This window comes from Salvelinus fontinalis, chromosome 3, assembly GCF_029448725.1.
Source record: "Salvelinus fontinalis isolate EN_2023a chromosome 3, ASM2944872v1, whole genome shotgun sequence".
Classification (NCBI taxonomy): Eukaryota; Metazoa; Chordata; class Actinopteri; order Salmoniformes; family Salmonidae; genus Salvelinus; species Salvelinus fontinalis.
In genome coordinates this window covers 19664889-19681881 of record NC_074667.1, presented here as the reverse complement: position 1 = coordinate 19681881, position 16993 = coordinate 19664889, and the positions used below count along the sequence as shown (strand labels likewise).

The 16993-nt window shown below is 40.5% G+C and overlaps 1 protein-coding gene across 3 annotated transcripts in view; it reads right to left on the bottom strand.

Annotated features, from left to right (window-relative positions):
* The window catches only part of LOC129840644 (solute carrier family 12 member 5-like), a 289015-nt gene that overhangs the window by 181695 nt on the left and 90327 nt on the right, over nt 1-16993 (bottom strand). The gene's annotated exons all lie outside the window — the stretch shown is intronic.

The window sequence follows — 16993 nt, the reverse complement described above, 5'->3', positions numbered from 1 at the left end:
GTAGGAACAGGTGACCTTGTGTTGGGTCAAGGAAGGGATGGACTGAGAGGTAGGATGGAGGGGAGTAGGGGGGGCTGAGGGAATAATGGTTGATGGTTACTGCTCACTCGCAGGACCAACGTGACAGGGCGATCGGATCTCTCGTGTGATGTAAATGAGTGATGCACCGATGACATTTTTGGCCGATAACGATATCCAATATTTTCCTTGCCGCCCAAAAAACAATACTGATACCGTTAACCGTCGTCCGGGTTTGGCCCGGGTAGGCCGTCATTGTAAATAAGATTTTTTTCTTAACTGACTTACCTAGTTAAATAAAGGTTACACACACACAATACACTGACCAAAAAGTAATTTTGTTGGCATTTACCCAAGTCCCCATTACCAGTAAAACATAATCAAAACCTATTTCTTTCACTTACTTGCTGTGCTGTTTCGTTGTTCATTTGTTCAGCCGTTTCATTCTAAACCAGGATTTCATCATACACATCAAGCAGTGAAGTTTCAGCTCTGTCTGTCCTTTGCCTCTCTTCCTCGGTGCACACTGTCACTGTGTCCGTTTCCATCTTGTCCAGATGTGTGTGTAAGATTTCACGTCAACCCTGTTTCTTGTCTGCATCGAAGTAGTGGTCCTTGTACATAGCATTGAGCATGGTGGTGAAACACCAAAGAGAGAATGCCACCGAATCGCTTGTTCACAGCCTGTGTCTGCAGTTCTGTTGAGCAGGCGTTTCAATGCCATGACAGAGGGTATCACATCTGTTGCAGGCGCAGTTGATGAGCTTATTTCTCGAGTCAGATGTTCAAATGGAGCTAGCTAGTGTGTTCATGTTTCCACGTTTCAAACATGCTCTCAAATGCCATTGAAATGGAAGCAGCGGTATGGCATCCAGCACATTCATGAGCATGCAATCCTCGACGACCCACTGTGTTGTCAGACTCAGCATGCTCAATAGACTGATATCACTGGTCCAAATGTCAGTCGTGAAGCTAACAGCAGTGGCGCTATTAATGTGTAATTCCGGTAGGGAAACATCTGAAAAATAGTGCACATGGTAGTGTGTACCGGTGCTCGACCAGTCGGTGAAAGCCAACATCACCCACGACAGAAAACGGTTCATTGTCGAGATCAATGAATTCCATTATCTTGGCATTAATGGATTTCGCCATTAAGTTGTCTCACTAAAATGTTCGTATTCTTTCAAATGACTGCTCGACTTGTGGACTGCTCGATCCACACAGCAGACATTGTGGGAATGCTGTGTTACACGTGTAGCCCTAAATTTTACGTGGGGTTATTACTTACAGTTGAAGTCAGAAGTTTACATACACTTAGGTTGGAATCATTAAAACTCATTAATCAACCACTCCACAAATTTCTTGTTAACAAACTATAGTTTTGGCAAGTCGGTCAGGACATCAACTTGTTCGTGACACAAGTAATTTTCCCAACAATTGTTTACAGACAGATAATTTCACTTATAATTCACTGTATCAACATTCCAGTGGGTCAGAAGTTTACATACACCAAGTTGACCGTGCCTTTAAACAGCTTGGAAAATTCCAGAAAATGATGTCATGGCTTTAGAAGCTTCTGATAGGCTAATTGACATCATTTGAGTCAATTGGAGGTGTACTTGTGGATGTATTTCAAGGCCTACCTTCAAATTCAATGCCTCTTTGCTTGACATCATGGGAAAATCAAAAGAAATCAGCCAAGACCTCAGAAAAAAATTGTAGACCTCCACAAGACTGGTTCATCCTTGAGAGCAATTTCCAAACGCCTGAAGGTACCACGTTCATCTGTACAAACAATAGTATGCAAGTATAAACACCATGGGACCACACAGCCATCATACCACTCAGGTAGGAGATGCGTTCTGTCTCCTAGAGATGAACGTACTTTGGTGCGAAAAGTGCAAATCAATCACAGAACAACAGCAAAGGACCTTGTGAAGATGCTGGAGGAAACAGGCACAAACGTATCTATATTCACAGTAAAACAAGTCCTATATCGACATAACTTGAAAGGCCGCTCAGCAAGGAAGAAGCCACTGCTCCAAAACTGCCATAAAAAAAGCCAGACTATGGTTTGCAACTGCACATGGGGACAAATATCGTACTTTTTGGAGAAATGTCCTCTGGTCTGATGAAACAAAAATAGAACTCTTTGGCCATAATGACCATGGTTATTTTTGGGGGATGCTTGCAAGCTGAAGAACAACATCCCAACCATGATGCACGGAGATGGCAGCATCATGATGTGGGAATGCTTTGCTTCAGGAGGGACTGGTGCACTTCACAAAATAGATGGCATCATGCAGGAACATTTTGTGGATATATTGAAGCAACATTTCAAGACATCAGTCAGGAAGTTAAAGCTTGGTCGCAAATGGGTCTTCCAAATGAACAATGACCCCAAGCATACTTCCAAAATTGTGGCAAAATGGCTTAAGGACAACAAAGTCAAGGTATTGGAGTGGCCATCAGAAAGCCCTGACCTCAATCCTATAGAAAATTTGTGGGCAGAACTGAAAAAGTGTGTGCGAGCAAGGAGGCCTACAAACCTGACTCAGTTACAGCGCTCTGTCAGGAGGAATGGGCCAAAATTCACTCAACTTATTGTGGGAAGCTTGTGGAAGGCTACCCAAAACGTTTGACCCAAGTTGAACAATTTAAAAGCAATGGTACCAAATACTAATTGAGTGTATGTAAACTTCTGACCCACTGGGAATGTGATGAAAGAAATAAAAGCTGAAATAAATCATTCTCTCTACTATTATTCTGACATTTCACATTGTTAAAATAAAGTGGTATTCCTAACTGACCTAAGAAAGGGAATTTTTACTAGGATGAAATGTCAGGAATTGTGAAAAACGGAGTTTAAATGTATTTGGCTTAGGTGTATGTAAACTTCCGACTTCAACTGTAGGTATGCACCTCACCTTTGACATCGGTTTTGCACATCACCGTTAAACTAGACAGCGGGCCGATGCCGATGTTGGAATTTTTAGCTAATATCGTCCGATTCCGATATGTTCACCGCTATATCGTGCATCCCTAATGTAAATAGTACTGTTTTTTGGAAAGGACCAAGATCATTACGATATGGCTGACCACCTCCAGAAGACACGTGCAGACATATACCTGTTGTAGGTTGTGGCCAAGTGTAAATGCGTTGCTCGTTAAATGCAATGTCACAAGGTGGATACAGAGTGAAAACATAAAAGTACATGATGTACTGTATATATGACCACATGTGTGTTAAATCATGCATCTTCTCTTTAGGGAAAATGTATATTGTAAAAACCTCCTATTGACATGTATGTACATTTCTGCAAATAAACAAAAAGGGAGTACAATACACAAGAGCCAATATTACATCTTGCAATATCACCACTTATTAAGCCTATATTAAAATAACGTTGTGATATGACTGCATGATTAAGCCAAATGTACGTAGAAGCAATTCCAAAACTGAAATATGTGAAAAACAACTAAATCAAACATTATGTAATACTTATGTGGACTAAGTTTTATATTGCCATGTCTTAGTAAAGCCACTTACAACGCAAACCGAACATCTCAGACTGAGCAATTTCCAATTAGATTCCCCCTGTGTCTCATTCCCCTCTCTGCTGTAAATCTGACAAAGCCTTTGCAGAAATAACCATCTAATCCCCTTCTTCACCAGATTTCACAGGGCTGATACTGTTCAGTACAGTAACACACACAAACTACACTATGGTAACCTTATTTGTCTTCAACCAACCCGAGGGAATTCCTCGATAATGAGAACGTTACTTTGGTTTCGATACCTTTGGCCAGGTTCCATTCAAAGTGCTCTGCTGGTTTACCTATCACTGCCAAATTCAATAACGAGATTATATCTGCTGTGCAAATTCGCTATATTGACTGGACCCATATTGGAATGTGTCCTTCACTCTCGCAAACAAAATCGAATCATGCGTTTCATACTTACAGCTGTTACGAAACAGACAATACACGATCATGTTGTGACTACAAAGTAGAAAAATGCAATCTTCCTGCCGGTCATAATTTCTTGCGTTACACTTATGCACAGTGTCCAATTTGAGGGAGACATAAGAGAGTGCTGTGTGAGACCGAATCAATTCGATACTGTCAATTAACGCCTCTGACATCTGGGAACGTGTTCCTCCACCCCCTAGATGGCTACACTATGTGTGAGCAATTGACCATGCACTGAGAAAGTCATCAACATGTCATTATGGTAGGCCCAGGTTATTAAATCACGTGACAGAGTAAGTCAGCAAGTTTCCACCCAAGGGGTTGTCGAGTTAATAATCACCCAGTATCCCGGACAGTCCGGAAACCACCCACATCTGACAACACTTTGATTTGGAGGCAACATCCAAAGATGTAAAAGATTCCTCGCAGCTGTGGTCTCTGACACAACAGGAAGCTGTCAGCAGATAAAAGTTGTTGCCCGAATATTCCGACACAGCAGGTTCTTTGTTTGTACTAAACACGGTTGTGGTGGAGGTTGTTATCTGATAGAGACCCTGTTGGGGCATCCTTGGGTGTTGTCTTTTTATATTGTGCTAATCCCTCAATGGTAGCAGGCCCGTGAAACCGGCAGGAGACAAACACCTAGGACATCAACATTCTCCAGCTGCATCTCTGAAGGTATTGGTGGAGGGGGCTGGAGTGGGGTGGTGGGTCGAATTAGTGGAAGGAGGTTTTTGGCATTAAAATAGGGAATAACATGGGAGTTGACCAACTCATCCTGCACAATGCAGATGAATTGTATCACATAGAGACCACATCAGAGGGATTATCTGTGTCAAAGAATTGTTTTCTTGAGAACAGAAGGTTCCAAAAGTTCCGTTAAATGTAAACGAAAAGGTAGAACTCATTATAATCTCCCCGACAAATTTTTATTTGAAACTATTCTTCTAAGATGTGAGCTACAATGTGCTTTCCTGTCTATTTTAAATATTATTTTGGCCACTGCTCACTACTATTTGCTTGTGGAAAATGTCACCCTAAATGTAAATTGAATTCAAAGGTTCTGCAGTCAAGTGCGATAAATAGTTGTTTTATAATTACATTTACATTTTAGCAATTTAGCAGACACCCTTATCCAGAGCTACTTACTGTACAGTTAGTGCATTCATCTTAAGATAGCTAGGTGAGACAACCACATATCAAAGTCGAAGACCATTTCTCCTCAATACAGAAGTGCTAGTAGGAAAAGCACTAGCTATCTAGTTGGGGCTTAACACTGATATATCTTATTTAAGATTCTCTATTTCTCATTCCAGGACATGTGGAACAAAATCTACTGAGCCCAGAGAATCATCATCTATCCACAACCTTTGTAGTACAGGTGTGCGCTCTAACAGGTTGACATTTATTGTCACTAATCTTGACCTGGAGGCTGTCATGACCTTATCTCCATGGCGAGGATCAAAAGGACCCATCAGCTAGGCAAATGTTTGAGGATAGCCAGACCCTCCTCCCTCTCTCCCCCATGGAGAGGAGAGGGGGGAGTTTGGCCTGTTTTATGACTTAAATACCTTGCAGAAACTCTCCCTTGGGCTCTGCAGTATTGGAGGGCTGAAAATCCTTTGCTACACAGAGAGACTTTGCCGCCAAAACTTCAACATCAAACAACGGACACTGTGACAACATAAAATCAGCAAAAAAAGAAATGTCACTTTTTCAGGACCCTGTCTTTCAAAGATAACTCGTAAAAATCTAAATAACTTCACAGATCTTCATTGTAAAGGGTTTAAACACTGTTTCCCATGCTTGTTCAATGAACCATAAACGATTAATGAACATGCACCTGTGGAACGGTCATTAAGACACTAACAGCTTACAGACGGTAGGCAATTAAGGTCACAGTTATGAAAACTTAGGACACTAAAGAGGCCTTTCTGCTGACTCTGAAAAACACCAAAAGAAAGATGCCCAGGGTCCCTGCTCATCTGCGTGAACGTGCCTTAGGCATACTGCAGGGAGGCATGAGGAGTGCAGATGTGGCCAGGGCAATAAACTGTAAATTGCAATGTCCGTACTGTGAGACTCCTAAGACAGTGCTACAGTGAGGCAGGACGGACAGCTGATCGTCCTCGCAGTGGCAGACCACGTATATCAACACCTGCACAGCATCGGTACATCCGAACATCACACATGCGGGACAGGTAAAGAATGGCAACTGCCCGAGTTACACCAGGAATGCACAATCCCTCATCAGTGCTCAGATTGTCCGCAATAGGCTGAGAGAGGCTGGACTGAGGGTTTGTAGGCCTGTTGTAAGGCAGGTCCTCATCAGACATCCCCGGCAACAACGGGCACAAACCTGGTGTGTCACAGCATCATCGGACTGAGCTTGTTGTCATTGCAGGCAATCTCAATGCTGTGCTTTACAGGGAAGACATCCTCCTCCCTCATGTGGTACCATTCCTGCAGGCTCATCCTGATATGACAGTATGACAATGCCACCAGACATACTGCTTGTTCTGTGCATGATCTCCTGCAAGACAGGAATGTCAGTGTTCCGCCATGGCCAGCATTGAGCACATCTGGGACCTGTTGGGTTGGAGGGTGAGGGCTAGGACCATTCCCCCCAGAAATGTCCGGGAACTTGCAGGTGCCTTGGTGGAAGAGTGGGGTAACATCTCACAGCAAGAACTGGCAAATCTGGTGCAGTCCATGAGGAGGAGATGCACTGCAGTACTTAATGCAGCTGGTGACCACACCAGATACTGATTGTTACTGTTACTTTTGATTACTGTTACTTTTGATTTTGAACCCTGAAAAATCATGTCCTAGACTATACCAAACATTCACAGTCTGCAGCTTAGCTGTGTCTGCAAAGTAGTCTAGGACATTTTACCAAAGATGAGAGGGAAGAACAGCTCCCTCTTACCACCACGTGGTACACCTGAAGTATCTACTCTAACGAATACTCCCAGACAGAAGAAGCCTACAACTCAGAAGGACATTGTGACCTCTGGTGGACAACCAGAGACTTACATCGAACCACTTCCCATAGAACCATCGAGTTCAACAGAGAGACGACAAAGACATCTATGCGTAAATATTTACATTGCATTTCTTTTCTGAATGAGCAGTCATTCATGTGCAAAGCATTCATATTCCGGTGAGCGTAGCTTCCAAATGTATGTACGATAAGTTGACTCTCTTTGTCTCCCCCTCTCCTTACATACCCCTCCCTTCCATTGCGTAACCAAACGGTCGTGATTTTGTTAGTCCACTAGGGACCTGTTTTCATTTTATTATGTATGTAATCAATAACTTACGCTGTGTGTGTTTACGTATTCCGTGTGATGATTTAGTTAGTTAGTAAATAAATAAGTAAGCCAATTTGTGTATCACTGATTCATCACTTAGGTTAAGGTTTGTACAGATATCCAAGGATTATATGATGTTCAGAATGAGACTGAGGTAAAAATGAAAAATGTACTTTTATTGATGTAAGAGCTATTTAGATATCTTTAGAGTTTAAGTCGGGAGGCAGTAACTCGATAAAGAACCTTTACAGTGGTGCCTCAAATTCCAAATTAGCTAATTGTTACATGAATCATTTAATCGAGTATGAATTAAACATAGTAGCTAATTATTTGATAAATAGCAGTCATCACGTTAATGATAGTCACGTCACGACAAGGCAGAACTGAGTAATTTATGCAAGATGGTCCAGCTGCTAAGTGAAAATGTGCTATATCATGAAAATTCACAAAAACTCTGCAGAGCTGCCTCCGGGGCAAGATTCATGACAATAAATGGCAACCTGTGAAACCTAATGGGTCACGTACAATCAGGTCACTGATTATGTTGTGCGTTGTTATTCAACCGCGAGTAAACACAAGTGATGAATATATTTTGTACAAAAATATCATTGTGCAATCACTTGTTACTTGGTCAGAATGGAATCTACTTTAAATCTCATTGGAGATGCTAAATGATCTATCAACATACTGGAATTTGAAATGAGACAAGCGTATGTTGAGTGTGAACCCAAAACTAGAGAAATCTCTGTGACAGCGTGAGTCATATTGGCACATACTAGCAGATGCTTACAGAAAACGTGGTGACTGGGAATCGAGTGATGACTGTATGACGCTAGTTCTTACGTTAGTGGAGATACAAAGTTGAATATTATTCCTTGAAGGACACAGACCCCATTGCTTAAATTCTTCTTCTATTCCATATTTTATTTACTTTATTTATTTACAAGTTTTTAGTGATTCAACATTTTTTGTACATTAAATATTTTCTCTTCACTTGTTGTTGCTGGAGGCTTTGTCTGAGGTCTTAAAAGTATTGTTGAAGTATGTTCTCAAGAAAGGTACCTGTTTTCCACAAAATTAAAAGCCATTGATATAATTTTTTTCTACTTATGTTTTTGCTACAAAATCATTGAGTGGACGATGTGTGCGCCTGATAAAATACTAACTCATTGCTGTTATCACATTTAAGGCAATTTTATGCCACATTGAACTTTTGGGCTATTTCAGTCCGCTGTGCTACGTCAACAACGCTCAGTGCAAACCTGAAATATTTCCTGGAGACATTTTGTTGCGAAAACACACCAAACAAGGCTTGGATGGGCAGGTTGCAGAATACAATGGCCGTGTCCGGAATCTGGCTTGTTTACTACTTAATTAAACTGCATACTGTGTACTAAACGTACTACGAAAGGTCACTGGGTGGGGATAAACGTACTGGGTAGGGCAAAACGTACTGTTTAGTAAAAAGTATGCAGTATGCCACGGCCGATGTTTGGTACTACTACTAGCTTGATATGTCAGGGCGGGCAAATTCAAATGTGAATTGGGCCAAGTTGGAGGTAATAATGCATTTAGGTTATATTTTATTTAGATGCATGAATCTTATGGCTGTTTTAAAATTAATTTTCTGCAATTCTACGTAGTAATGATTTATGTTCACTACTTAGCATGTTTAATCTATGCAAATACATTCTATGAATTGATAGTTTACTTTAATTTTGTAATAGGGTACAGTATATTGTAGCCATGTGTTCAAGCTAATCAAATCAACGTTTATTCATGATACAGAGTGTAAACTACACAATACAATGACATTTCTACTTGCAATAAAGCTCTCCTCGCAAACAGTGCAATGATATTAAGCTTGTATTTGTATTTACATTAGGCTATAGCCTACAAATATCTACACCACATAGTCGTAGGCCTATTAGGCTATAGGCCTACTGCAAATTATTGTTGTTTGTTCCTGAACTGGCCTAATGGTAAAGCCATCCTTCAGCACCACAACTTGGTTCAGCTTCTTTAACATCATTGCTCGCTGTCCTTTCAGCACCACAAAGGATGCTCCGATCTCTTAAAATGACATCTCATCAAGATCTGTTGCTTACGCCTAATAGTCATACTCATCACTTCATATTATTATTACAAATAGCAGATTATCACTTCTCACAATCGTGTTTCAAAGACTAATCAATGTCTCGCAAGATCACATAATGATTAATTTACATTTTACATAACATAACCGAATACAATTCCATAGCATAATAGGCCTATAACATTACTGTTACACCAAAAACACTTTTTAGGGTGGTTGTGCCATATACTTTGATTGAAACAAAATACAAGAAATGCTAATAGTTTGTTAAAACTTCTTAAGTATAGGGGGCAGTATTTTCGTTTTTGGCTAAAAAACGTACCCATTTGAAACGGCCTATTTCTCAGCCCCCAAAACTAGAATATGCATATAATTGTCAGATTAGGATAGAAAACACTCTAAAGTTTCCAAAACTGTCAAACTATTGTCTGTGAGTTTAACAGAACTGATATTGCAGGCGAAAACCTGAAGAAAATCCAATCAGGAAGTGCCTCTTTTTTTTTTAAACCTCTCTGTTCTTATGGATGCCTATCATCCATTTAAAGGGATATCAACCAGATTCCTTTTTCTATGGCTTCCCTAAGGTGTCAACAGTCTTTAGACATAGTTTCAGGCTTTTATTTTGAAAAATTAGCGAGAACGATCACATTGCGTAAGTGGATAGGTGGGGGCTCTCAGAGTGAGTTTTGCGCAACAGAGAAAGGCGGCCATTGTTTCTCCCGGTCCTATTGAAAAACCAACACTCCCGGTTGATATATTATCGAATATATATTTGAAAAACAACCTGACGATTGATTATAAAAACATTTGACATGTTTCTGTGGACATTATGGATATTATTTGGAATTTTCATCTGCGTTGTCGTGACCGCTCTTTCCTGTGGATTTCTGAGGATAACGTGCCAAACGAACAGAGGTATTTGGATAGAAAAATAATCTTTATGGAACAAAAGGAACATTTGTTGTCTAACTGGGAGTCTCGTGAGTGAAAACATCCGAAGATCATCAAAGGTAAACGATTAATTTGATTGCTTTTCTGATTTTCGTGACCAAGTTACCTGATGCTAAGTGTACTTAATGTTTTGTCGAGCGATCAATAAACTTACACAAACGCTTGTATTGCTTTCGCTGTAAAGCATAATTTCAAAATCTGAGACGACAGGTGGTTTTTTGTAATATTATTTGACTGTGGCGCTATGCTATTCAGAGTTGCTGATGACAATTATCCCAATACCGGGATGGGTAGATCAGAGAAGTTAACACCATATTATGCTCTAATTCGCCCTAGCGTTTAAGTCCAAGTCCTTTATACTTGTGTCCAAGTCAAGTCACAAGTACCTCGTTCAAGCTAAAGTCTGCGGTCAAACAATCTTTCAAGCTACAGTTCATAATTTTGAAAAATAGCTTTGTTGCATATTAGTAAGGCTAGCTAGCTAATAGCTACCAAACATGCTTTGTTGTAGCTAGCATTTTAGCATAACATGAATTATGAAAACAAAATCTCTACTGGTCGACTCTGAGTACAATTCCAGGTCACTGGTTGACTCCAATTTTCAGGACTTGAGACTCAAGTCTGATAGTTGATAACTCACTCTAAATAATTTTAGCTAGTTAGCTAACTAACTTGGTTAACACAATCACTTAATTATAGTAATTCAACTAGCTAGCAAATGTAACACTTCAGTGGTGAAGATATGTAATTTGACATCATGTTCATGGAGTTAAGAAATGGAAGTCTTTAGTATTTAGACCATACAAATAATTGCCTGTAAACAACCAATCTAAGAGGTTAAATTTGATAGCTGTACGCTTGGCATGTCAGTGGGCGTCCCTGTCCCTGTCTCTGCATTTGCACCCATTCACTGCAGGCGTTGTCTTGTACATGGCAGCATTTAGTGCCAGGACAATCAGGCCATTCACAGAATTAAGAAGGTGCATGATGTTCACTATTCTCACATCCTCCTACTTGGCCTATATTATACCTATTTTAGACAGAACTTTCCCCCACAAGGAACGTTTACAGTGCCTATGGAAAGTATTCACACCCCTTGAATTTTTCCACCAAATTTCTGAGTTGAGGCTCATGTTGGGGTAGAAGCTGTTAAGGAGCCTTTTGGACTGAGACTTGGCACTTCGGTACCACTTGTCGTGCAGTAGCAGAGAGAACAGTCTATGACTTGGGTGACTGGAGTCTTTGACAATTTTTGGACCTTCCTCTGACACGACTAGTATAGAGGTCCTGGACGGCAGGAAGCTTGGCCCCAGTGATGTAGCGGGCCGTACGCACTACCCTCCGTAGCGCCTTTCGGTCGGATGCCGAGCAGTTGCCATACCAGTCGGTGATGCAACCAGTCAGGATGCTCTCGATGGTGCAGCTGTAGAAGGTTTTGAGGATCTGGGAAGACAAGCCAAATATTTTCGGTCTCCTGAGGGGGAAAAGGTGTTATCGTGTCCTCTTCATGACTGTCTTGGTGTGCCTGGACAATGATAGTTTGTTGGTGATGTGGACACCAAGGAATTTGAAGCTCTCAACCCGCTCCACTACAGCCCCATCAATGTTGATGGAGGCCTGTACGGCCCTCCTTTTCCTGTAGTCCACGATCATCTCCTTTGTCTTGCTCACATTGAGGGAGAAGGTTGTTGTCCTGGCACCACACTGCCAGGTCTCTGACCTCCTCCCTATAGACTTTCTCATTGTTGTCTGTGATCAGGCCTACCAGTGTTGTGTCGTCAGCAAACTTAATGATGGCATTTCAATGTGGAAATGTGGGTAATATTTGGTTGAGACGTAGATCAATAAGATTTCAACCTTTATTCACCCACTCAAAAAGACAGACATTTGTTGAATTCCAAATGTGTTAGTGGAAACGACAACACGATATACACTTACTTTGACTGGAACGCACACATGTCCAAAGTTATTATTTATAAGGAAAACAACAATGAAGGAAATGTGAGCGCCATTCCACTATTCAGAAAATGTGCCGGGGGGGGGAATTTTTGTGCTAGACTACGCAAATGTCTGCATACTTGATCTGGGGAAACACTGGGGAGGTGCTTGGGCTCTGATCAAAGAGAGAAGTTTGTCAGGTTCAGTAAAGCCTCAAACATAAATGGTCCACAACAGTGACATTGGCTACTTCTATGTGAAATAATGAGGAGCCGGAACAAACCTGAATTCAAACAGTTGTCAAAAAATACAACTTGTTAGAAAATAATTTAAATTGAGGGCAGCACAGGTTAACTGTCCTGTTGCGTAACAATCACATTTTGGAACAGTGAGTCTATTCTGACATCATACGCATAAAAAAACTCACGATGGGGCTCACACGTGAAAATGTTGATAACGGGGCAGAAGTAGAAAATTCCCGAGAACAAATGATCGCCTGGACTTATGTGAGTTTTGATCAGAGTAAGGCAGCTGAGGTGGGGCCACAGGATGAAACCTCTAGGGTCAACCATTTTGGGCCTGCAACATCAGGGATTTCAGTCATCCAATAAGAATGATTCTTATATTAGCTGCCCAGTAATAATATTGAACTTTCGGAAGTGCTAGACCACCCTGGGGGCAAGATCTCTGCGATACGCTTTTATGTATCCAATGGTTTTTCTTGCTCCAGATAAAAGCAGATAACAGATTATTCGTGGGGATAAAAAATTATTTTGTCAGAAAGATAGGAATACATTGAAATAAGTTTAAAAGTGTCAATTTTTTGTCAATTTTTCCGCCCAAAGCCAGCGTTCAATAGAGTGTTAAGGGAGGGAAATTGGCTTAATAGAGATATTTGAAATCGTGTGTAACCCATATTCCAAGTATTTAAATTTCTGTGTAATTACTCTGAAGGGCACATTACTAAAATAAGTTTGCAAGGCAGAAGGATTAATAGGAATCAATTCAATTTTTTGAAGATTAACTTTAAATCTGGATATTTAGTAGATCCTGAAAAAACAGTTAAAGCGTCAGACATACAGTGTTTCGTAAAGTATTTAGAACCCTTGTTTTTCCAACATTTTGTTACATTACAGCCTTTTTCTAAATTGGATTTAAAAAAAAAATATCTCATCAATCTACGCACAATACCCCATAATGACAAAAAACGTTTTTTATACATTTTTGCAAATGTATTAGATATAAAAAAAACTGAAATATCACATTTATATAAGTATTCAGACCCTTAAAAAGGTAATTTGTTGAAGCACCTTTGGCAGCGATTAAAGCCTTGAATCTCCTTGAGTTTGATGCTACAAGCGAGGCACACCTGTTTTTGGGGAGTTTCTCCCATTCTTCACTGAAGATCCTCTCAAACTCTGTCAGGTTGGATGGGGAGTGTTGCTGCACAGCTATTTACAGGTCTCTCCAGAAATGTTCGATTGGGTTCAAGTCCGGGCTCTGGCTGGGCTACTCAAGGACATTCAGAGAATTGTCCCGAAGCCACTCCTGCATTGTCTTGGCTGTGTGCTTAGGGTCGTTGTCCTGTTGAAAGGTGAACCTTCGCCCCAGTCTGAGGTCCTGAGCTCTCTGGAGCAGGTTTTCATCAAGGATATCTCTGTACTTTTCTCAGTTCATCTTTCCCTCAATCTGGACTAGTCTCCCAGTCCCTGTCGCTGAAAAACATCCCCACAGCATGATGCTGCCACCACCATGCTTCACCGTAGGGATGGTGACAGGCTTCCTCCAGACATGATGCTTGGCATTCAGGCCAAAGAGTTCAATCCTGGCTTCATCAGATCAGAGAATCTTGTTTCTCATGGTCTGAGAGTCCTTTAGGGGCCTTTCGGAAAACTCCAAGCGTGCTGTTATGTGCATTTTACTGAGGAGTGGCTTCCATCTGGCCACTACCATAAAGGCCTGATTGGTGGAGTGCTGCAGAGATGGTTGTCCTTCTGAAAGGTTCTCCCATCTCCACAGAGGAACTCTGGAGCTCTGTCAGAGTGACCATCGGGTTCTTGGTACTTCTCCTCTGATTGCTCAGTTTGGCCAGGCAGCCAGCTCTAGGATGAGTCTTGGTGGTTCCAAACTTCTTCCATTTAAGAATGATGGAGGCCACTGTGTTCTTGGGGACGTTCAATGCTGCAGACATTTTTCGGTACCCTTCCTCAGATCTGTGCCTCCACACAGTCCTGTCTCGGAGCTCTAAGGAAAATTTCGTCGACCTCATGGCTTGGTTTTTGCTCTGACATGCACTGTCAACTGTGGGACCTTATATAGACAGGTTTGTGCCTTTCCAAATAATGTCCAATCAATTGAATTTGCCACAGGTGGACTCCAATCAAGTAGACACATCTCAAGGATGATCAATGGAAACAGGATGCACCTGAGCTCAATTTCGAGTCTCATAGCAAAGGGTCTGAATACTTATGTAAATAAGTAATTTCTGTTTTTATTTTTAGTAAATGTTTATACATTAAAAAAAATTACTTTGTCATTATGGGGTATTGTGTGTAGATTTCTGTGACTATTTATTTAATCAATTTTAGAATAAGGCTGTAACGTAACAACATTTGAAAAAAAGGGGTCTGAATACTTTCTGAAGGCACTGTATATAATAGCATGTCATCCACATAGAGTGAGACTTTATGCTCTAAGCTCCTTCTTTGAATAGCTTTGATAGTGGTGTTAGTACATATTGCTATGGCTAAAGACTATATTGTGATGGCTAACATCCGAGGGGACGGGACAACCCAGTCTTGTCCCACATTGAAGTTGGAGATAGAATGAAAGGTTATTATTTGTGCACATTGCAGGCATAAGGGAAAAATAAAGGACTTTGATCCAGGATATAAAATTGGGACCAAATCCAAATAATTTGAGAGTATAAAAAAGAAAATCCCACTCCACCTGATCAATCGCCTTCTCAGAATCAAGTGATGACACTATTTATTGTGTGTCAGATAAAGAGGGATTATAAAATATACTATAAATACATAAAATATTGAAAAAAGAATGAAGAATGAAGAAGGACTGATTCAAAACGGCGGGAAAGTATCTTAGAAAGTACACTGAGTTTTATTTTATTTTTCAGAATAAGTGAAATGCCTGTCTCATTGTCTCATTGTTGAGGGTACAGAGTTTGAGGAGAATGATTCCTCAAATACGGAAAGCAAGAGAGGAGAAAGTTGATTAACACAATTCTAAAGACTTTGCTCGGAAATCGATTGGGATCAGAGGATTTACCACACCGCATAGATTTAATTGCCAATACAATCTCTTCTACAGATAACTGTTCATCCAATTCAGCAGCAAATCTTAGGTTCAACTGTAGGAATATCTAAATTCTCAAAGAAGGTGTTGAATAAGGTAGTGTTACTTGTGTATTTAATGAAGTGTATAAATGTGACCCATTTCAGGAAACTAGGCGTATGTCGCAAGACTTCACAGGAGAGCCGTTTGAACTTAAATGTTTCTTTTTTTTATCAAAATGTTTTTGCGGCAGAAATGCCTTCTCGAACATCCACAGCTTTGATTTTGCTCAACAAATGAGCAACATGTCCTCCTTTAAACTGATTAAGGACATAGATGGATAGATAAACACAAAAAAATGTATTTTTGTCTGGACACTTTTCATCTTTCTGTTTACCTGGATTTTTTCCTTATTGTAGGCTACTACTTTTACATTTTTTAGTCTTAATCTTTACTACACTACTGTTTAGCACATGACCTCACATGTGAATCCTTAAAGAGGTGGGTGTGGCTGGCTTAACCCTTTCACACGTACCATCACACAGGGTGTGATCGTTCTACAGTGGTCCCTGAAGCTTACGATCACACCCTGTGTGATTAGAACACCCATTTAGAACGCTCGTTTAGAACGGCCAGTTTCGAATGACGCAACAATCAGCGTTTGAGTTGGCCACACTTTTTTCAGAAATTATTTACACAAACAGTCCTTACAAAGTTATGTCCAGAATGTGAGCAGTTTATTTTTTGGATTCAATGTTCAGACATTCACAGAAGTATATACAGTATAGCATAACACAATCATCCTAACCGGGAAAATGTAGGCTACAATAGTCCTAGCGCTAACTGAGGAAAGATTGACCCAACACAAGCAGTTATATTTTCTAACTCTAGGCTGACATAAACTACAATATGAATTAGCTAATAGCAATTACTATGTATAATTAATCACATCACGGGTGTTCTCACCATTGATCGAAATAATTAGGTAAAACTTTATAGAAATCGAAAGTAATCCGATGATTAGTTTCAGCGCGCAGCCATGCATTTTTCCTCACAGAAACCGAAGAGAAGACGAGATGAGTTTGGTCTGTTTATAGTATTGTAATGAAACAGCAGGGTCGTTACAGTATGCATGTTGAAGGGGTGTGTCATCTACCATCGTTCACATCCCACCATTCATTTCCGGAAGTACTCAAAGAATTTATGAACTCTTACTCACCTCATTTTGTTATAACATCTTTGGTCAAACAGACGATTACGTGAACCCAGAATGCATTGTATGTCAACAAACATGGCTACACAGCTGGAATTAGCTTAGCTCATCATAATCAGTATAACCTTCAAAAAAGTATTTTACACACATATGTGCCCATTACAATCTGTGCAAGAATCGGAATGCATGATTTGTCACCTA